The sequence below is a fragment of the Eschscholzia californica genome, unplaced genomic scaffold (genome assembly GCF_041429995.1).
Source record: "Eschscholzia californica isolate CP2 unplaced genomic scaffold, dmEscCali1.0.p SCAF_5, whole genome shotgun sequence".
NCBI classification, from domain to species: Eukaryota; Viridiplantae; Streptophyta; class Magnoliopsida; order Ranunculales; family Papaveraceae; genus Eschscholzia; species Eschscholzia californica.
Window position 1 is genome coordinate 23,847,400 of NW_028238472.1, and position 7,606 is coordinate 23,855,005.

The 7,606-nt window shown below is 41.0% G+C and overlaps 1 pseudogene; it reads right to left on the reverse strand.

The window, feature by feature from the left end:
- Nucleotides 1-289: 289 nt before the first annotated feature.
- LOC147537894 (uncharacterized) lies at nucleotides 290-5,669 on the reverse strand (annotated as a pseudogene).
- Between the last annotated feature and the right edge of the window lie 1,937 nt (nucleotides 5,670-7,606).

Genomic DNA, 7,606 nt, shown 5'->3' on the forward strand with positions numbered 1-7,606 from the left:
TTGTGTATTCGAGTTCCAAGTTGATGATGAGCCCAACGCCATCCCCAAACTTGGAACGAACCACGTCCCAAAAGTATACAAATTGAGAAACGCTCCTAACATAACAATAATAGAATAAGAATGAAGCATAAGCATGACCATATAAAAATGACCACTCACGCGGGATCACTCGATTGCATCAAGCTATGCAACTAGCCTTTGAGTCTCTCGTATGCACGAGAGCACGAGTTTTGTCTCGTGGAGGGTTTCCAGAGATGATACCCACAAACATCGACTCCGAGAGGTCTGACTATGAGAGGGGGGTCAACCCTGATGTACAAGATTGACCAACATGAGAGGGAGATTGATCCTGGTAACCCGGATCAACCAATGGGGTAGTCTCAACCTCCGGGTCTTCAAGGTCCAAAAATGGCTTCAACCGTTGGCCATTCACTTTAAAAGAATTGCCATCTTTGGGATCCTCGATCTCAACGGTACCGTAAGGGAACACGGTCTTCACAATATATGGGCCAGTCCAACGAGACTTGAGTTTACCGGGAAATAGATGGAGCCTAGAGTTATAGAGAAGAACTTTGTCTAAAGGTTCAAACGTCTTCCTAAGAATTCGTTTATCATGAAAGGCCTTCATTCTACTCTTATAAATCTTGGCACTCGTGTAGGCCTCGTTCCTAATCTCTTCAAGCTCATTAAGATCGAGCCGTTTTATGGCCCAATATGCCTTATGTTCCAACTCTACTGGTAGATGACATGCTTTGTCTAAGTCAAAGTTGAGCCGTTTTATGGCCCAATATGCCTTATGTTCCAACTCTACTGGTAGATGACATGCCTTGCCATAGACAAGGCGGAAAGGGGACATTCCTAAAGGGGTCTTAAAAGCTGTCCTATATGCCCACAAAGCATCGACTAGTCTTAAGGACCAATCTTTACGATTCGGGTTTACCGTCTTATGCAAAATATGATTTATCTCCCTATTAGACACTTCCACTTGCCCGCTTGTCTGAGGGTGATAGGGGGTAGCCACTTTATGCGTTATTCCATATGTCCGCATCAAGCTTTCAAATGGTTTATTGCAAAAGTGACTACCTCCATCACTAATAATAGCCCTAGGGGTGCCAAATCGAGCAAAAATGTGTTCTTTCAAGAACTTTATGACCACCCTATGACTATTATCCTTGCACGGGGCTGCTTCTATCCATTTAGATACATAATCAACTGCAACTAAGATATACACATAACCAAAAGAAGAAGGGAAAGGGCCCATAAAGTCAATACCCCAAACATCAAATAACTCAACAATCAATATAGGGTTAAGGGGCATCATGTCTCTACGGGTCATGCATCCTACTCTTTGGCATCTATCACATGCTTTGCAAAATCGATATGCATCCTTAAATATTGAAGGCCAATAGAAACCACATTGCAAGATCTTAAAGGTAGTCTTCTTACCAGAAAAGTGACCTCCACATGCCTCAGAATGACAAAAATTAAGTATACCTTTTTGCTCCCATTCTGGGACACATCGTCTGATAATCTGATCAGGGCAATACTTAAACAACAACGGGTCATCCCAAATGAAGTTTCGCACCTCGACAAAGAATTTTTTCTTGTCCTGAGCACTCCACTGAGAAAGCACATGTCCTACAGCAAAGTAGTTAGCAATATCTGCATACCAAGGACACTGTGACGCTAAAGAGACCTCAAACAACTGCTCATCGGGAAATGTCTCGGTCACTGGTATAGCCTCTATAGTGCTATGGGTAACAAGCCTAGACAAATGATCAGCTACCACATTTTCAGACCCCTTCTTATCTTTTGTCTCTAAATCGAACTCTTGCAAAAGAAGAATCCATCTAATCAATCGTGGCTTAGCATCTTTCTTGGATAAAAGATATTTCAGGGCCGCATGGTCTGTGTATACCACAACTTTAGATCCTACCAAGTATGACCTAAACTTGTCTAATGCGAAAACAACTGATAACAACTCTTTCTCCGTGGTGGAGTAGTTGAGTTGTGCCTCATTAAGAGTTTTACTCGCATAATAAATGACACATGGTAGCTTGTCTTTTCTTTGGCCTAACACCGCACCAAGGGCATAGTCGCTGGCATCACACATCACCTCGAATGGTATAGACCAATCGGGTGGCTGAATAATCGGTGTCGTGGTTAACAAGGTCTTAAGAGTATCAAAGGCCTTCATACATTCATCACCAAATACAAAATCTTTCTCTTTAGACAAAAGAGCACATAAAGGCCTAGATATGTTGCTAAAGTCCTTGATGAATCGTCTATAGAACCCTGCATGTCCTAGAAAAGACCTAATGTCTTTCACACTCTTAGGTATAGGCAACTGCGAAATCAATTCTATTTTGGCACGGTCAACTTCTAGTCCACTAGATGACACCATATGACCTAACACAATTCCCTTTGAGACCATAAAATGACATTTCTCCCAATTCAATACAAGATTCATTTCAATGCAACGATTCAACACACATTTCAAATTATGCAAACACACATCGAAAGAATCACCAAAGAGAGAAAAGTCATCCATAAATACCTCTAAGTACTGGCCCACCATATCAGAAAAGATACTCAACATGAGTCTTTGGAACGTCGCAGGGGCATTACATAATCCAAATGGCATACGACGATAACGCAAACGTTCCAAAGGGACATGTAAAGGTAGTCTTTTCTTGATCTCGCTCATCAATCTCAATCTGGTTGTACCCCGAATATCCATCTAGAAAGCAGTAATAAGGATGACCGGCAAGTTTCTCAAGGATCTGGTCGATGAACGGTAAGGGGAAATGGTCCTTCCTCGTCATCGAATTCAACTTCCGATAGTCGATACACACTCTCCATCCTGTGACTTTCCTAGTCGGGATTAGTTCATTGGCCTCGTTTTCGACTACGGTAATTCCAGACTTTTTAGGCACAACTTGAGTCGGACTCACCCATTTGCTATCAGAGATGGGATAGATCATCCCGACCTCTAATAGCTTGAGGACTTCTGCCTTCACAACCTCTTTCATGTGGGGGTTCAACCTTCTTTGACCCTCACGTGAAGGTTTGGCATCATCCTCAAGATGGATTCTATAGGTACACACAGTGGGGCTAATCCCTTTTAGGTCGGCAATAGTCCAACCTAGGGCCCCTTTGTGGTCTCTCAAGACCTCCAATAGACTACATTCTTGTGAATTGGTTAGTTGTGATGAGATAATAACCGGAAATGAAGGCTCTTGGCCCAAATATGAATATTTCAATTCACTCGGTAAGGGCTTCAAATCAAGTTTCGGAAACTCTATTGAAGACGGTTGTGGTTTAGGCTCATTGATTGGAAGTGACTCAAATCTAACCTTCCACATCTCCGTGTCCAATAAAGGTGCCGAATCCATGAGAGAGTTCATTTCCGATATAGTTATCTCATCATCAAACGTAAAGCAATTCATAAGACTAGTCTCTAATGGATCTTGGGTACCTAAAGCAAGGCCTCCCTGAACAAAAGACTCAATCATGTGCAACTCCTGAACAACAGACTCATCATAATCAACATCAAACTCATCATAATCAGAAATAGGATGCTTGCAAGAATTGAAAATGTTAACCATAAGAGTCATATTACCAAATGAGAGTTTCATAGCACCACTCCTACAATCAATTAAAGCCCGTGATGTTGCAAGGAAAGGTCTACCTAAAATGACTGGAATTTGAGATTCACCATTCATCACTGGTTTTGTGTCCAAGATAAAGAAGTCTACTGGAAAATAGAACTTATCTACTTGGACCAAAACATCCTCAACCACCCCTCTCGGCATCTTAATCGAGCGATCGGCAAGTTGTAAAACTACTTTGGTGGGTTTTATTTCACCTAAGCCCAATTGCTCATAGACCGAATAAGGTAGAAGATTAACACTTGCACCTAAATCAAGGAGTGCCTGCTTAATGTGAGTCGCCCCTATAGTGCATGAAATGGTGGGGGATCCAGGGTCCTTATATTTAGGTGGGAGGTTCTCCTTAATGATGGCACTCACATTCTTAGCCAAGAAAGCTCTAGACTTCACATGATGTTTCCTCTTCAGAGTGCAAAGATCCTTCAAGAATTTTGCATAAGTTGGAATTTGCTTAATTGCATCCAAGAGAGGAATGTTGATCTTAACTTGCTTAAAGATCTCAAGGATATCACTATTATCTCTCATTGGTTGAGTAGAGACCAATCTCTCAGGGAAAGGCTAACTAGGCTTAGGAATGTGGTTAGGCCTTGAGGTTTTATCGGATGCCTTGTTATGACCACTACTACCCTCAGATTGGTTAGGATCCTCAGGTTCAATAACCCTCATAGGATCATCTTGTCCAATCGTTTTGCCATTTCTGAGAGTAGTAACTGCCTTAACATGTGCAACCCTAGGGTCAGATGTATTACCCTCACCGTTTCCCCTAGGGTTTTCTTGAGTTTGAGAAGGTAGTTTGCCTTTCTCATCCACACTTAACCTTGCCTCAATTCTAACCATACTCTCTCGAAGGCCTTGCAACATTTGCTCATGATTCTGAAGCATTACATGGATTGGATCCTCAAGGTTCCTCCGTGGAGGTGGCACATAAGCATTGCTTGATGAGGGACCTTGATGATTATGCACATCATTTGCAGTAGGACCATTCTTCCAACTCAAGTTGGGATGGTTCTTCCAACCCGGGTTATAAGTGTCAGAATAAGGTGAGCTAAATGGCCTTTTGTAGTTGTTCATGGCATTTGCTTGTTCATGGACCAACAAAGGACAATCTCTAGTGGAGTGGTCCATGCTATCACAAACATTGCAAACAACTATACGAGCTTCCGGTGCTCTAACAACATTAACCTTTTGCACCTTTAAGGCCTCCACCTGTTTAGTCAAATTGGCTAACTTTGCATGCACATCATCACTTTCATTTAAAAGGTACATCCCTCCCCTTGAGCTCGTTTGAGCCTTGGATTTACTTCGATCATTTGTATCGGATATGTCCCAACTTTGGGCATTTTCCGCCAAGTGGTCGAAATAATCCCAAGCATCCTCGGGATCTTTACTCATAAATTCCCCATTACACATCATTTCTACAAGTTGTCTTTGGGTGGAGGATAGACCATCATAAAAGAAATTGATAACCCTCCACACCTCATAACCGTGATGTGGGCAAGAATTTATGAGCTCTTTGAATCTTTCCCAACACTCATAAAATGACTCATGCTCCTTTTGTGAAAAGTTCATGATACTCCGTCTCAATGTGTTCGTTTTATGAGTGAGAAAAAATCTCTTAAGAAAGTGTGTGGTCATCTCTTTCCAACTCCCTATTGATCTAGGGCGTAGAGAATGAAGCCATTGCTTAGCTCTTTCCTTTAATGAAAAAGGAAATAGCTTAAGCTTAACGATGTCCTCGGGCACTCCATCGAGTCGGAATGTCGAGCAAACCTCGTCATATTCCTTCAGATGAAGGTAAGGGCTTTCAGACTCTAAGCCATGGAACTTAGGGAGTAAGTTAATGACACCATGCTTAATCTCAAAGTTGCCAACATGCATAGGAAGGACAATGCAAGATGGTTGACTAGTTCGGTCGGGTTGCAAGTAATCTCTCAAGCTCCGCATAGGAGGGTTCATCTCATGACTCTCACTACCATGTGTGCTCTCTTGGTCCTCCATAGTGTCCGACTGATGATTGTTGTGGTCAGACTCAGACGTGCTACCAAGCTCTATGTTCCTCTCTAAACGATTATGACTATTCCTAATCCAACTATTCATGCACAAAAAGAGATAACAAAATGCACGCACCAACACACACAAGAACCAGACAATATAAAAGATAGAACTTCGTTACCCCCCTTTGTTGTTTGATTATGAAGTCGGGTTTCCACTTTTCTCCGAAATCCCCAAACTTCTTCCTTTCGATCTCTTTTTGTTATTTTTGTTTTTCTGAAAAACACAAAGCAAACAAAACTAATTAGAATCTAGGATAAAAGAAATTAATACTTATATCTAAGCTACACGTTGCTATCCGGAATTCGGAGGAACAAGAGTCGGGAACAACAAGTGAGAGAAGTGTCGAGGTCCGGGAATCCGATGTGGTGAACCTACAACTATGTACGGTCTAATCGAATGGATTGATACAAACCTAGTCTCGATTCCTAAGGTGGATGTTCATAAGCACTACGTATGTCCGGAGATAATACTTAGTCAAATAAACTTCCTAAACGAATAAAACCGAATCATCGATCACATTGCCTAATTGATTAACTATGCGAAGTACTTGATAAGACACATGAAAAAACGATTGAAACAAGTAATCGAAATAAGAGAACATCAATTTATTATCAAACACATTAAATTATCACAAACACAATCACAAATTCATCAAGATTTCATCCCTAGACCTCAACAAGTTAATTAGGTACTCATGTTCAAGCAAATATCGAGATTCAAAGTTAGAGAAGAAACCACACACATGATTTTATAATTTGAAACACTAAGAATCACAAAATGAGTTGATAAAAGTAACTTAACACTAAGTTAATATGCTTTTGGAGTACTTGACAAGATGAAAAATAAGTAGAGAAATGGAAGAACAAGAGAGAAAGTAGTAGAAAATGGGTTTTTCCAGCTGAGATTTGGGTTCCACTGTGCAGCCAAACAGTTCCTCCAAGAAGAAGAAATTTCCAGCCAAGAACACTTTCCAAACGGATCCCAATCTCCTTCCAACAAGCTAATGTTTACTCCTTTTCAAATCCAGCCACAAATACTTTGAAACCGCCCCTTAATTCTCTAAAACTACTTATTAAAACCCATCCAAACCACCTTTCTCATTAGCACAAACCGCCTATTTGAATCCCACTAAAACTACCTATTCAAAATCCCACCATAACCAAACCACTACCAATAATGAATACTCACCAATACCACCTCCCTCCTTCCTGATTTCTCACCAATTTTTCCTCCTTTCAAAACCACCTCCTTCCTCTCTCCCGTATTCAGCCCTTGAGAAGATAATCAAAAAATGAGGGTTTTCCCCTTTTTTCTCCAAAAAAATAGCCCAATGACAAAATTACCCTTGGACTTTAAGTTCCATAACTCCTTGAGGGTGCGCCTTCACGATTTTGCATTCCTTTTTTGGCCCAAGTAATCTAACATGGCCCATCTTATCTCATTTACCTCATGACCTCTCTCCATGTGATCCAACAATCAAAATGTCTTGGCTCTCTAAATTGTTTTCCAACTCTCCATCACATCCTCTCCTTTATTGTTTCCTCCTTTGATCCTCATATGGTACCTAATCAAGAGAAGTTTACAACTAATCAAAATAAACGTATAAAATAGACTAACTCATTTAAATTAAGTGACATAAATGTGGTGAATTCACACCACATCAACAAATCCCCCTTTTTTGATGTGGCTCGAGGCTAGGTTCGTCGAGAAAAATGAGTCTCTAAGTGTAGTCGATCTCCCCGTAGCGATTTTCTGGATTTCCCTTTAAAAATGCAATTTGGGTGTCCCCGAGTAAAAATCAGATTTCCCCATAGCACTCATCATCATCTTCTCCATCTCAAGAACATCCACCATTAAAGCTTCATCAAGCTTTCTCTCTC